The 13,348-nt window shown below is 41.8% G+C and overlaps 1 pseudogene; it reads left to right on the forward strand.

Annotated features, from left to right (window-relative positions):
* The first annotated feature begins 6,209 nt into the window (after positions 1–6,209).
* The window catches only part of LOC113737480 (WD repeat-containing protein LWD1-like), a 36,846-nt pseudogene continuing 29,707 nt past the window's right edge, over positions 6,210–13,348 (forward strand).

Genomic DNA, 13,348 nt, shown 5'->3' on the forward strand with positions numbered 1-13,348 from the left:
AGATGCTGTCCAATTTTCTAGGCCATTGGGTTCCTTTAAATTTGAGTTGCTTTATTGGTAGAAATGAAGGGCTTTTGGGTCATTCAAGCCCTAGGTCCTCTCGTTACCTTTTCATTCCAAAATCACGCTTTTGCACCCTTGCATTCGTAGTTCGTTTGGTTAGGCATACGACTCATAGTTGAGTTTCATTTGTGAATGTCGTTCCCATAGGAACCATAATTGTTTTACTTTGTGATACGTTCCTCGATCAACTTGTTTCGAGACCCGTAGCACGTTTGCCCAAGGATCTAGCGAAGTTGTCCTACGCTTGGTTTGCGGGACCTTAAATCAACACGGACGACACGAGTTGGTTTAAAGCGGTGGAACGACGACTCCAATGAAGGTGATTACTCCAAGGGATAGGTCGGACGAACAATCATGGACAAGATGCAAGATTGCTCAATAACCCTTGCCAAAGCAAGTTAAAGGCTCGAATTCTCTCTTAAGAAGAAAACGAAAATACTAAGAACTTTATTCATCAAACTTGTGTTTGAAACCTTACAAAGCAAGCTAATTTATAGGCTAAGATTTACCAAAAACCCTAGAGAAACAAGGAGAAGGAAGGTCGGCCATCTTGGTGGACAAGATGGGTCGGGCCAATAACCTACTAAGACAAATGAATCTAGTCTAACAAGTATGAAGGCCTTCGCCCCTACTTGGCCGACTCTCTAGGAGACCCACTTGATTCTTCATGGGATTGGATCAAGGTGTAGATAACTGGAGGGTCTCTTTCCAAGCCTTCAATATCTCTATGGACCCCATGTTGGTCTTGGACAGTGCGAACAAGGGCTTGGAGGGATTCTTTGAATAGCTTGGCCCGTACACGTGTGACTGGGCCCAATGGAACTTGGACTGGGTTATTGCGTGGGGCGAGATCCGTGCACACATCAGTCCCCTCCTCTTGAGAAGGATTTGCCCTCAAATCAGGATCCTCATTGTCAAGAAATGGGCTCAGGTCCGCGACATTGAAGGTCGCGCTAACATTGTATTCCCCAGGTAGCTCTAATTTGTAGGCATTGTCATTGATTCGTTGGAGCACTCGGAAGGGTCCATTACCTCTTGGGGATAGTTTGCTCTGACGCTGCTTGGGGAATCGCTCTTTCCTCAGGTGTAGCCAAACCCAATCTCCAGGCTCAAAAATCATCTTACGACGGTGCTTGTTGGCTTGCTGGAGGTATTGTTGAGTATGCTTCTCAATGTTTACTCGAACGGCTTCATGTAACCTGCACACAAAATCAGCCTTCTTTTTCCCATCTAAGCTTGTGTGCTCAGAGGAAGGTAAGGGTACCAAATCAAGAGGGGTCAAGGGGTTAAGGCCATAAACAATCTCAAAAGGTGAGTAGTGTGTAGCACTATGAACGGTGCGATTGTAGGCAAATTCTACGTGGGGCAAGCACTCTTCCCAAGATTTGAGATTCCTTTTAATCAAGTTCCGACGTAGAGTATCAAGTGTACAATTGACAACTTCAGTTTGTCCATCGCTTTGTGGATGACTGGTGGTGGAAAATAACAATCTAGTGCCCAGTTTAGCCCACAAAGTCTTCCAAAAATAACTCAAGAACTTTACATCTCTATCACTAACAATGGTCTTAGGCATGCCATGCAGACAGACAATTTCTTTGAAGAACAACATAGCAATATGAGATGCATCGTCAGTTTTGTGGCAAGGGATGAAATGAGCCATCTTAGAGAATCGATCAACTACGACGAAGATGGAATCATTGCCTCTTAGTGATCTAGGTAGTCCTAAGACAAAGTCCATAGACAAGTCTACCCAAGGATAATGAGGGATAGGTAATGGGGTATACAGGCCGTATGGATTTGTTTTAGACTTCACCTTATGACAAGTGACACATCTACCAACCATGCGTTCAACATCTCTACACATATGAGGCCAGTAAAAGTGCTCTTGTAACATGGCTAGGGTCTTAACAATGCCAAAGTGGCCCATGAGACCACCACTATGTGCCTCCCTAACCAAAAGATCACAAACGAAAGAATTAGGCACGCACAGCTTATCCACATAGAAAAGAAATCCGTCATGCAAAAAATATTTCCCATTCGGGTTCTTAACACACGCAGCACATATATCACCGAAGTCATGATCATGTGTGTAGAGTTCCTTAATCATTTCGAAGCCTAACAACTTAGCATCAAGAAAGACAAGCAAAGAGTGTCTACGTGATAAGGCATCGGCTACCACATTTGTTATGCCAATCTTGTACTTAATGACATAGGAGAAGGTGTCAATGAAGCTTACCCATTTGGCATGTCTCTTACTTAACTTAGGTTGCCCTTTGAGATATTTCAATGACTCGTGATCGGTGTGTATCACGAACTCCCGAGGGCGAAGATAGTGTTGCCAAGTCTCCAAGGCCCTCACCAGTGCGTACAACTCCTTGTCGTACGTGGGATAGTTTAAGGCAACTCCTCCCAGTTTCTCGCTAAAGAAGGCACAAGGCCTTTTGTCTTGCATCAGGACGGTGCCAATGTCTACACCAGAAGCATCACATTCGATTTCAAAAGTCTGGTTAAATTTCGGTAATGCTAAGACAAGTGCATGGTTGAGTTTGTTTTTGAGGGTGAGAAATGCTTGTTCTTGGGCTTCCTCCCAATGGAACTTGTCATTCTTCTTGGTTATGGCGGTCATTGGGGCGGCAATGGTGCTGAAGTCCTTGACAAAGCGCCGATAGAAGCCTGCCAATTCAAGAAAGTTGCGCACCTCAGGGACGGATGTAGGAGTTGGCCATTGCTTGATGGCCTCAATCTTGGACTCGTCCACTTTGATGCCCTGCGAACTTACTACATAACCCAAAAACACAAGCTCATTAGTACAAAAGGTGCACTTCTTAAGGTTAGCGTATAGACGCGCCTGTCGAAGTGTCTCAAGGACTAGTCTCACATGCTCCAAATGCTCATATTCACTGCGGCTGTATATCAGAATTTCATCAAAGTAAACAATGACAAATTTGCCAATAAAATTTCTCAAAACATGGTTCATTAATCGCATGAAGGTGCTAGGGGCATTAGTCAATTTAAAAGGCTTGACTAGCCACTCATAGAGACCATGTTTGGTTTTGAAAGCTGTTTTCCACTCATCGCCTTCTTTCATCCTAATTTGATGATAACCACTCCTTAAATCAATTTTGGTGAAAATGATAGCACCATCGAGTTCATCAAGCATATCATCAAGTCTAGGAATGGGATGACGGTATTTGACAGTGATAGCATTTACAGCCCTACAGTCAGTGCACATGCGCCAAGTACCATTCTTTTTGGGGACAAGTACCACAGGCACAACACAAGGACTTAAACTCTCTTTTACCCAACCCTTACCTAAGAGGCCATCAACTTGCCTTCGAAGTTCCTTTGTCTCCTCAGGACCGATACGGTAAGCTGGGAATCAGGACTATTTGATGTTCAATCCCTCGAATGGGTGGTAAGCCATCAAGGATCTCGTCAGGGAATACATCCTCGAATTCCTGGAAAAGAGCAACCATACTCGAAGGCAATGTCTTATCGAGTTCAGCAACATCCAAAAGCACATATTTGCAAAACATGAGAAGCACGGGCTGGTTAGAATTCACAACTTTTCTAACGTCTTTAGCCTTAATGATCATGTTTTGCTTCCTAGTGGCATGTGTAGTGGGTGATTTGTCATGTGTAATACTAGGTGTGCTCACTTGACCCTTGGTCGATGGCTCACTTGCAGAAGTGGAGCCTTTTCCAGGGTCGATCGCCTTTTGTTTCCTTCTTTGACGGTCTTGTTCACACTCTCTTTGCAACTTAAGTTGGTCCTCGTACACTTGTGCAGGTGTGAGTGGTGTGAGGACCTTGCATTTGCCATCATGCAAGAGTGTGTACTTGTTTGCCCTTTCGTCGAATGTGACGTGTTTGTCAAATTGTCAAGGTCTTCCCAGGATGACATGGGTAGCATGCATAGGCACGACGTCACAAACAACTTCATCAGTGTAAGTTCCAATGGAAAAGGGAACGCGTACCTACTTGAAGACACGTACCTCTCCATCCTCCCTTAACCATTGGAGGCGATAAGGGTATGGATGTTTAGTAGTTGGGAGCCCTAAACTCTCAACCACGAGTAAGCTCGCCACATTCGTGCAACTTCCACCGTCGATGCTGAGGCTACACACCTTGTCACCTACTTTACAATGGGTGTAAAACAGGTTCTCCCGTTGTAGTTGCTCATCCTCCTTAACTCGGGCGGGGTTAGCACTTGTCGTGCCACCAAGCACCCTATTTCTCCTTGTGTAAGCGAGCAGTCTTCCTTAGCTGAGTCTTCATCCAGGTAGTCGCCTTTGGTTAATTCGGGTGTCTCCTCACAGTCGTCATCTCGCCACTGTGAGTGATTAGCATGATCCGTTGGTTTGGACATTGAGACTGAATATGTCCAAACCCTTGGCACTTAAAGCATTTGATGTCCCTACTCCTAGTCTTAGAAGTCTCATGTGGTGCCTTAGAAGTAGACCTGGATGCATCAGCAACCTTGTTAAGGGTAGAATAGGAATTTTGGTTAGGAGCATTACCTTGAGTTCGGCTAGGAGAAGTTGGTGTGGCCGAATTCCTAGCTTCGTGGATCGTTCTTCGTGGTTGGTTGCCCTTCTGTGAAGGCGAGTGGGAAGATTGGAAAGTATGTGCTCCTCGTCTTAATTTCTTTCCCCTTTCGGCCTTAATAGCGAGTTCAAGAAGGTCGTACATGTCCAAATAATGTTGGAGCTCCAAGGCTTCTTGAAGGTCAGGGTTGAGACCTCTAAGGAACCTAGCCATGGTTGCTTCATTATCTTCTTGAAGGTTCGCCCTCATCATGGCCATCTCGATCTCCTTGTAGTAATCCTCCACACTCATGTTACCTTGAGTGAGAGTTTGAAGCTTGGCATGGAGATCGCGGTTGTAGTAGCTTGGAACGAATCTCTTGCGCATCAAGGCCTTGAGTTCTCGCCAAGTTCGGACTCGTGGTTCTCCCATTCTTCTCCTTTGGATCCTCACTTGGTCCCACCAGACTAGGGCGTAGTCGGTGAACTCAACGGTGGCGACTTTGACCTTTTGTTCCTCGCTATAATCGTAGCAATCGAAGACCATCTCAATGCGGCATTCCCTTTCCAAGTAAGCTTCGGGATCACTCTTGCCTTTGAACGTGGGTACTTGAATCTTAAGCCCTCTGAGTTCGTTCTTAGACGTGTCCCTCTTAGGCCTCTCGGCATGTTCTTCATCCTCACTACCCGAATAGCTTTCACTATTTGCTCCCCTGGTGTCACGGTTACTCCGGTTGTGAGATCTAGAGCGAGAGCCTCGGGTGAGACTCTTGGAGAGTTCATCAAACCGGGTGTACAACTCCTCCATTTGTTGCTCACTAATGCGTTTAAGCTCGTGCTTCATGGCAGTGAACATCAATGAGTAGTCATTGGTGGGAGGTTGTTGCTCTATGTCCTGCAAAAGGTTAGTAACATGAACAATGCAAAAAAATATCGTCACTTCACTCCCTTAGTGTATCACTCACGCTCGTGTATAGCACTCAAAACACTCTTTTTAGACTCACCAAGTACCTTTACCTGTTGGATTAGGTAGTTGAGAAATGTTGCTCGAGTCCAATAATCGTCACCAACTTTTCCCCACAAGAGTAAGCAAGAGTGTAGGACGCGATTGGGTGAGATTTTGAGATGGAGTGGACGGAATTTGAAGGTTTATGGGTGGCGGCAGATTTGGAAATAACGCTAAGGAAGAAAACCCTAGATTTCCTAAGATGTAGAAGAGGTTTCCTAAAGTGGATGAGAAAAAAAAAATAGGAAAGTTTCCTAAAGTGGATGAGAAAATATAGGAAGGTGTCCAAGCGTTATCCAAGTGTTGTACTTAGTCTCCTAAACTAATTGGAGAACAAGTTGGTTTTGAAAGAAACTTCTCAGAAATCCCTCTCTTGCACAACCTTTAGAAGCGCCCAAACTCTTCTCCAAAACTGGTTGGTTCCTTTCCCCCCTTTAGCCGCCAATTTCCAGAAATTCCACCTTTTTAAACCCTTCCACAAGTCGGCTAATCCTCCTATAAAACCGTCTTAGGCAGCCGCATCTTACTCCCACAAATTTGGCTCTTTCTACTCCCAAGAAACAAGCAATTCGGCCCTTCCCCTTTCAAGGCAGTTTTGGTTCTTGTTCAAGACAATGGCTTCCCAAGATAACGCGAGCAATGTTACTCAAGAATCCCCCAAACGGCTTGTTCAAGAAGCTCCGAAGAAATTTACTCCTAAACCAAGAAAGCCCCGTATGGATGCGAGAGCGTACAAGAAACTTTTTATTCGAAGGAAGGTGCAAGTTTTCAAGGTTCAAGATAATCAAGAACTCCAAGAACCTCAAAGGGTGGTACAAGTGATCAAGGCTCAAGGTGATCAAGATTTCCAAGAAGAGGTTGGTCAAAATTTTTGAGTGCTTCTTCTAGTTGTAATTTTCTGTTTTGGGAATAACAATTCAAGAAGGAATCCATCTAGCAATAAAACTTCGACTTCCCTTCTATTGTTGCTCTACCCGACTCCTCATTTTTCCTTCTTCTCTTTTTTTTTTTTGGCTTGTCAAACGACTAACACAACATCCTGACCAAACTTGAAGTTCAATTCCAGAATTGATGTGGTCCTCAATGCACACGTACAAGCCTCAAAAATTCCCCACGCAAGTTTCAAGAACTTCAACTTGCGTTTCTGTTTTGTTTTCTCTCTTTTTTTTTGACTTAAGGATAATTCAAATACTTGGCCGAATGCGTAAAACCAGATTCGCACAGCCCTCTTTTGTTTTGACTACAAGCTATGCTCAAAACCGCAAGTTCTTGCAAAAACTTTCAAGAGCTTCAAGAAGTTCAAGATTGGTTTCAAGAACCTCAAGAAACCCAAGGTTCTTGTTGGTTTCCTTCAAGATTCGCAAGTTACCAACAAGTTAACCACAAAATCAGTTTAGGAAGCTACGCAAACAACTTGGATAAAGCAATTAACACTTGGACAGAATTGACAACGAAAGAAAACCCTAGCCGCCAAAACCCTAAGTGATTTTTTGTTGGCCGCTTGGGTGGTGACTAGCGACCAAGGCAGCTTGGAAGCTTAACCAGAATTTTTTTTTTGTTTGTTCGGCTATGACCAAATACTTGGCAGAATTGGTGCAACAAAGATTACAAACCCTGGTCAGATTAGAACGCACAACTTGGACAGGTTTGGGGTGTACGACGAACAAGTTTGCAACTCAACAATGCTAGCCAAGTGACGGCTAGATTTGTAGCACTACTTGGACAGAAAATTTTCCACCAAGTTATGGTACAAATCAAGGTCAGATTGGTGACAATCTACGGCCAGAATTTTGACGCAACAATGAAGTATCAAACAGCGGACAGATTTGCAACACAAGGAAACACACGGACAGAATATTTTTTTTTTTTTGACAAATGATGCAAAAAAGGATATGACTAGATGAACAGAATTATTTTTTGTAATGAGGCAGCGGAATCAACTAAAAAATTAAGACAAAGCTACGGATATAACGGAAGATACCTCCACCAAAGCTCTGAAGCCAACTGATACGTTCCTCGATCAACTTGTTTCGAGACCCGTAGCACTTTACCCAAGGATCTAGAGAGGTTGTCCTATGCTTGGTTTGCGGGGCCTTAAATCAACACGGACAACACGAGTTGGTTTAAAGCGGTGGAACGACGACTCCAATGAAGGTGATTACTCTAAAGGATAGGTCGGACGAACAGTCATGGACAAGACGCAAGATTGCTCAATAACCCTTGTCAAAGCAAGTTAAAGGCTCGAATTCTCTCTTAAGAAGAAAACGAAAATACTAAGAACTTTATTCATCAAATTTGTGTTTGAAACCTTACAAAGCAAGCCTATTTATAGGCTAAGATTTACCAAAAATCCTAGAGAAACAAGGAGAAGGAAGGTCGGCCATCTTGGTGGACAAGATGGGCCGGCCCAATGACCTACTAAGACAAATGAATCTAGTCTAACAAGTACGAAGGCTTTCGGCCCTACTCGGCCGACTCTCTAGGAGGCCCACTTGATTCTTCATGGGTTTGGATCAAGGTATAGATAACTGGAGTGTCTCTTTCCAAGCCTTCAATATCTCTATGGACCCCATGTTAGTCTTGGACAGTGCGAACAAGGGCTTGGAGGGATTCTTTGAATAGCTTGGCCCGTGCACGTGTGACTGGGCCCAATGGAACTCGGACTGGGTTATTGCATGGGCCGAGATCCGTGCACACATCACTTTGATCATTTTAGGACGTGCTGGTGATCCAGGAAGTACTTCGGGGGGGAACGTTTGAATTTGTTTTACTTGAACTGGTGAGTGTACCACACTTCCTTTATTTGTTGCTTATCTAGCTATCAGTGACTTCTGTATACTCTGTATGAAATGAGGGTGTACTTTATCACTCTCGTTTCTCTCATCTGTGTATTTTGTTTCCTGCATACTGTATAAGTCTGTATTTGCTCTCTGTATCTGTTATCTGTATCTGTTCTTTGCATAAGTCTGCGACTTCTGAGCTCAAAACCCGTGGCTAGTTACTCGAGTCGAGCCGGCAAGGGTCTGGTTGATTAGATAACGAACCACAGTAGTCTGTTTCTAGAAATCTTTAGGTATTAAGACTCTTGATTCTAGTATACTCGAGTATTACCACTTCTGTTTCTGTTGAGGTGTTCGAGCCCGATAAGGGGTAAGTTTGGTGGACGAAATTTGGTATAAAGTGTGGGTCTACGGACATGGTTGTTCTTCATACGTTGACAGAGAGTTAACGGGTTTGGATCAAGTACTGCAACCAGAAATTTTGGGCTCCTGAGAGCCACCCGTATCCTTTCTATCTACGGTGTTTGTTCATTTTTTTATTTGATTTTCATATGTGACTAATTGAATATGAAATTCCATGATTCTTAATTGCTATTATTTTGGCACCTCATTGAGCGTAAGCTCACCCCCTTCCCGTTATCTTTGTTTTCCTTACAGGAAACCACACTTTGAACTGTGATTTTGAGAAAAGGGTTGAGCTAGTGCAAACGTTCTTTTGTTAGCTCTTGTGTAATTAAAACCCTAATTGTCTTTTAATTAAGTATCACGCTTTTAATTGTAAAGTTTTCAATGTATGTATATAAGTGTGTTATCATGTACATTAAGTCTATTCATTTGAGTTGGTACCTTTGCATTTGTTGAGATGCTACTTGTAACCATTGGACGATCGGACGAGCGCGGCATTTGAACAAGGAAAGAAAATTCTGGCGGGAACTGTTCACCAAATCCGGCCGTATCTTGGTCAGATTGTGATGTGTCCACTTTCCATTTGCATTTTCGTCTTCATTTTCATTTCCGTTGAGGCGTTTAATTGAAGTACCATGGTACCTTACGGTGTAGAACTCATGTTTCTCAACTTAGTAGTCTTCGATTGATTGTTCTCTTGGGGATTCGTTTGTGCGCTATATCGGGTTTGTGTGATTCGACTCCATAGTCCTGGCGAGAGTTGGACAGGCGGTCCGCCGAACCCTTTGGTTCGCCTTAGGATGAGGTGGGGCCGTTACACTTCAGATCTTTGTAGTGTGTCCTAGGCTTAAAAGTTTAGGATGCCGGACTGTGGGACTAGTTTGAAAGTCAAGTGCCTATTTGTAGGGATGAAAATCAGAGTCGCTTCGCGTGGTCTCTGGACGGGGTGAGTTTGGGCCAAGTGGTGTTATGGTCCTTACTATATGAATGAGTAAAGACTTAAGTGTTTTTCTAGAGTGAAGTTATGGATCATGAATGTGATAGGTAAAAAAATAACCTTTATCTTGATACTTCGAGGAAAATAAGATATGTATGTTGGGTAGGAATCTCAAATGTGGTGATTTACTCTTGGGATCGGCTAGCTCGAATTGTAAATTACCTTGTTTCGGATTCTTGTACCCGAGCACTTAAGAGTTGAGGGCAATCCTAAGGACTTGAGATCTCTATTTGTGGGGAATAAGAATGAATCGATATTTCACATGAAAAGTTACAGAAAACCAATAATGTTTGGCGAAGATGGCACAATATTAAGAGCGGCAGGTGGAGAAGATCATAGCCCAGAAGATCCTGGTGTTGGGATTGAAGTTGAACGTGTTAGGGAACAGGAATCGTCTAGTTCCAATTAATCCAGTGAAGCACTACTTGTGATCTTTTGTAGTGGGACGATGGGAGTAGAACTTAAGAGTTTGTGCCTTGGAGATAAATGTACTTTTCTTAATCACCTGTTTACTTTTGTTTATTGACTTTGACTTGGTATGAACTTTACTTGACCGCAACTTGTGTTATGATTTAATGAGAACTAGTTTATGTTTGAGTTGTATGGTGATAATGTTATTTGTGCAAGTGATTCTATTTTTTCTTTAAAGTTGTTACTGGTATGTGTGTGTAGTTCATATTATGGCTTAGTGTGAGGTTTATGCATATGCATATAGATTAGCTGTGAATATGGAAAATAGAGGACAACGAAAGGGACGTCAACCTAGACAACCCCGAAATCAAAGAGTAGATAATGAGTCTGATATTGATCAAAATGCCGAGCCAAGGGCTGGGAGAGAAGATGACCAAATGGGATTAGTTTTAACTCACACGACAGATGTACTAGAGCTCTTAGTAGCTCAACAGGGCCAAGGGGTTGGACAAGGAAACCAATGTGGAAACCAAGAGATAGCGGAGGATCGAGTTTTGGAGCGGTTTCAAAAATTCTTCCCGCCCAAATTTTCTGGAAAACCTGACCCAGAAGTGGCTGAGAATTAGTTAGAGAATATAAGGAATATATTCGATGCCTTGGACTACACAGAAAAAAGACAAGTCACTTTTGCTGTATTTCAACTTAAGGGAGCAGTCCGAGCTTGATAGAATGTCATAAGAAACAAGTGAGAAAGGGATCAAACTCCAAGGACTTGGATAAACTTTGTACGAGAGTTTAATGAGAAATTTCTTCCTTCACTTGTTCAAGAAAAGAGAGAAGACGATTTTATAAAGCTTCGTCAAGGAACCCTGAGTGTGGTTAAGTATGAAACACATTTCACGAATATGAGAACATAAAAATTTTCACATTTTCTCAGCATCATTTTATTTCTTTACCTACATTTTATACTTTCCTTGGAAATATTAAAATTTCTATTCATTTTTACAAGCAAGTACAGTTTTAAAATCATTTTTCCTAGTATGAATTAGTGTACGTTAATTTGAAGTGCGTTACAGACGTGGGACCCGCTAGTGTGATATAAATGTGGTGACTAAGTGATTTTTGTGCTAAATGTTATTATTATACAAGGTGCTAGAGGATAATTAGAGGTTTGTATATGATGTAACAATTGGAAGCCAAAGGATTAGAGAAAACATTAGAAGGGCCAAGTGTTGCAAACCCATTGGAGGTTGGACTTTGACCTAATTTTCACCTTTTATAAAAACCAAATTTTGACCAAACATTTCTTCATTTTTTCTTGCTTCTTGGCCGACTTTGTTGAGGGGAGAAACAAGAGAGAGCTCTTCAATTTCTTGCTTCCAAACTTGCTCAAATCTTGAGTTGTAGCCAACCAAAATTGAAACTACACCATACAAGTGCTTATTAAGGAAGGTTGAAGGAGTTGGTGGAGTGATTATGGGAGGAAAGATACAAAGCTACCATTTTTTTTGAGTTTCCAAGGTATTTTGCCAAGAACCTCCTCTTTACTTCAATTAATTGCTAATTAGTGGTTTAAAGTTGTAGTTTTGGTAGTTTATGAACATATTTCATAGTTGGAAATAGTATTATGGAAATTTCAGTCTTAGGGTTTTTCACCTCCCCTGTTCTGACCGGTTTTGTTTGACTAGGTTAGAGGCCAAATTAGGCTTAGTAAAAAACATGAAAGTTGTATAGAATGATATTTTATAGTTTCCTGTAAAATTTCAACTCAATCGGAGCAACGTAGCCTGTGAAAAGACCGAAATACCCTGACTGCCCTAGGTGAATCTAGTAATTAGTTTTGAATATTTCACCAATCTGATCGTGTCTTTTCACCTTGATACGTACTGAACTAGCATTTATCTAAAACATAAAAGTTGTAGTGCTATGTCTTAGCTTTCCAATGGCCCTGAAAATGCCTTAATCGGACTTCGGTAACCTGAGTTATTGTCAGTTACGCATAGTGTGGTTAACTAGCCCAAATGTGAGATTCTGGTTCTGTAAATTAAAATTTTTACTTAGATACACAATAAACTGGACTGAGTTGTCTTCATCAAAGTTGTTGGCCTTTGTTTTAGCTTCAAAATGGTACAAATTTCACCCCAATCCGATAAGCATAGCTTTGGTTGTGCCCATTATGCTAAGCGAGGGCAAATCTGTCTTTTGCTTTATAACTTAAACTTCATTTCCGGACATTTTCCTAGTTTGATTTGTACTTGTATGACTTTGAGCCTATTGAACGGCTATTGAAATGAGATGATTTTGTGTATGACTTTGGGGCTGATTGCGAAAAAGAATGAAACCATAAATGGCTGGAAAATGGGTAAATACAAAGGGCGTGCTGCCCAAATTTACGCTCAAGAACTAGGTAGATATACTTGCAACTTGAGTGAGGCTTGAGAGCGAATACCACGTGAACCATCTAGGGTATTTGCGTCTTCTTTTGTCGAGGTATATAAGTTATAATTCGGCCGAAACTGGTACCCTTGGAAAAATGAAATTTTTGACTAATAGAAATACTTTTTTTTGTCACTTCGACTCAAATGGAGATTTTAACGTTTTACGAGTGAGCATAAATTTTACAAATATTTTACTTATGTCGTCTTTAACTGCCAAAACCATATTTATATTTTGTACTAGTACGTATTCGAATTTTCTTCGAATCACTTACATCTTTGATGGTTGAAGCATAATGTGTTCTTTTGATTATATTAGGGTTCCTTGGTGATTGAGGGTGTTATCCGGAAGGATATTTTGGATGTTATTTTGCATAAATAGGTGAGTTTTCCTTGTTTGCTATATTTTCATTGACTATGTGGCTTGGTCTTGATTATATGACTTGTTATGAACAAATGATAACATGTTAAATGTTTTCAATGATTGTTTAAAATGACTTTTCTAGGCGAGTGTGTACTTTATCGCACTCGACCTAAATGAATGTGAAATTTTCAATGATTAAATATTTAAATGCTAGTTGCGCATGAATGTAAGCCATTTGGCTGAACTAGGCCCTTGCCCTTCGTTGCCGGTCGACTCGAGCCAGAAGCGGACTCGGTCGGCTGATTTGGTGACCCTGGGTGAACGTTTGGTATACTCGAGTATTACCTTGTAGTCTGGTGGA

This window comes from Coffea arabica, chromosome 3e (assembly GCF_036785885.1).
Source record: "Coffea arabica cultivar ET-39 chromosome 3e, Coffea Arabica ET-39 HiFi, whole genome shotgun sequence".
In the NCBI taxonomy this organism is placed as follows: domain Eukaryota; kingdom Viridiplantae; phylum Streptophyta; class Magnoliopsida; order Gentianales; family Rubiaceae; genus Coffea; species Coffea arabica.